The 2,500-nt window shown below is 40.8% G+C and overlaps 1 protein-coding gene across 1 annotated transcript in view; it reads left to right on the top strand.

Moving 5' to 3' along the window:
* Window positions 1-2,500, top strand: part of LOC130374964 (laminin subunit alpha-1-like) — a 50,424-nt gene that overhangs the window by 29,213 nt on the left and 18,711 nt on the right. The window lies entirely within an intron of this gene.

Raw genomic sequence — 2,500 nt, 5'->3', positions numbered from 1 at the left:
TAATCATCTGTCTGCAAGATGCATCTTAACGGTTGGACTGCAAAATTAATCACGTCTCCCGACAAAGTGATAGAACATAATTGCCAGCCAATAATGACTCATTTAACCCCCGGTAAGTCAGCCAGCCTGCGTGTCCATCCATCACTCAGCCTGCCAGCCAGCTGATCTGAGAGCGCCGTAAACAGGTGGAGGAAGATATATGGAAATGTACAACAGGGGAGAAGGGACATCTTTAGATTAAGGCTGCGACTAAACAATTCCTTTCAAAGTGAATTGATCAAATTATACTTTTTCTGATGAGAAAATTCACCATTTAGACCAAACTCTGAATGCCATAAATAATAGCATCCAGAGTTAGCCGAGTCCGAAGTGATGTCTTAGATGTGCTTGCTTTATCGGACAAGCAGCCAAGAAAAAATAGATAACTCTGCTTATAATGATCCATGAACCAATTATTTGAATTGAGCTGCAACATTAAGCGGCAAATGTTTATTTTTTGTACTTGATAAATGACTTAAAGGATTAATCGATTATTAAATTAGATAGATTAATTTGCTGTTGATTGACTGATCGATTAATCGACTAATTGTACACCACTAATTTAGATGTTGGTTTATAGAGTCGGAAAGATAATGGAAGGAATGGAGCAAGGAGGAGAGGGAGGGATGGAGGGAGGGAGGTAGGGAGGGAGGTAGGTAGGGAGGAAGGAAGGGAAGGAGGCTGGGAGGAAGGACGGAAGGCAGGGAGGGAGGGAGATGTGACCAAATGGATGACGTTGGCTCATGTGCACCACATGGCCTGTTTGTTGTATTGTGTATTGAAGACACCGATAACAACGTTTAATTTATATTTGTTTTATTTTGTTAACCCAATTAACAGCAAATAGACAGACCTACAAAGAAACTCCGGGAGGTTTTATTGTCAGAAACTATATGAAAAGTGGATTAAGGTGAAGTCACCAAATGTTTTGAGCAGGATGTGATTTGTGCTTTGCTGCTTGCATGGAATCGTTTCAGGGTCTACCTTGTGTGAATCGATCTTTGGTGAATAAATCACCACCTCTGAACTGGACATGTCTTTAAAAATGTTTGACCGCTGTCTGGCTTAAGCTGGATGGAAGGATGGATGGAAATGGAGATGGAAGGAAAAGGAAAATGAGAAATTAGGAAAACCGGCTATTTTCTGCTGATTTTCACCATTTACCCCTGATTTGTAAATGCTATCCAGCCATCTATGTTGTACATTTGGGGAGATGATTGAAATGTCTGACCCCATTGTATCCACGTTTTATCTCGTATTATATCTCTTGTATTGTATGAGACCGAGAGCAGTCCCAGCTGGCCTAGCCATGCGTCTTATTTGATTCTTTGTTGATCACTGGCGAATGGGTCCCTGTGCAATAAGCACTTCCTTGATTTACATAAGATGTTGGAAAGTGATTGCGGTTGCATCATTATTCGTCTATAATTGATATATGTACTGGGTTTCTTTCAAATGTATTTGGGTTGCGCTTGAATCAGGACATTGTTCCACATTGGTAACAACAGAGTTTTTTACTTACTTTATTACCTTGAAATAATGAAAGGCTGTTAACGCCTACGATGTCAGGGCTCCCCTCTCCCCCTCTGTTCCCTGTGTCCGGACAGAGTGGGAAGAGACTGGAAATCTGCTGCACCTTCCATATGGAACGGTTTGCAGGAACACTTGAAGCGGAAGGATTTTATTTCTCATGGATAATTTGTTTTCGATTCTTTTTTAGGACTTGGAACTGGACAGCTCCAGGCAGTACCCATGTTTCAAAACTTTAACGCTTCACATGAATGGGTTCCTGGTCCGTGCTGTGTATTGGCTCTCTGTTATCCTCGACTCACCCTATGTTTACTCTAACCCTGTTGCATGCTACTTTGTTAGCCGCGTCGCTCTTGAAGGAGTGACTTTAATCTTAGTGAGTCTTGTCTGTTTTAATAAGGGTTCAATACAAATATAATGATCATCAATAATCAATAATGAAAACTGAATCATTTGTTCCACAGGTCCATGCTCAAGTATTATTGTATTGTTTTGAGAGATGTTGGGTATGTTGTCCTGTGGTCTGTGCGACTGAGGGCTGCTCAGGGCTAACAAGAAGCAAGGACAGGCTCCAGGCATCCATGGTATTCCAAAGCTTTCATCTTACATGTACAATATTCTGTTCACAAAAATTCAATTGTGAGTTCAGCCTTACTTGCTTCTTAGGTTTGTATGTTTAGTTGATCAATTCTAACCCACTAGGTGGATCTTAGTCAAATATACCTTATGGTTGTTAATACGTAAATAAGAATAAGGTATATATGATACACTCATTGAATCCTATGCTCTATTGCTTGTTTGCGTTTTGCGACTTGAATGTGAGGTTCCGATCGCTGGGAAATGTGTGTGATTAAGAGGCTTGCAGATATATGCTCATAAAGGTTATAGCCATCACACCAGCCACTCAACCATGCCTCTTATGGCACTCTTA

Source organism: Gadus chalcogrammus, chromosome 21 (genome assembly GCF_026213295.1).
Source record: "Gadus chalcogrammus isolate NIFS_2021 chromosome 21, NIFS_Gcha_1.0, whole genome shotgun sequence".
Classification (NCBI taxonomy): Eukaryota; Metazoa; Chordata; class Actinopteri; order Gadiformes; family Gadidae; genus Gadus; species Gadus chalcogrammus.
The sequence above is the reverse complement of the archived record's forward strand: the minus strand, read 5'-3'. Positions and strand labels throughout refer to the sequence as shown.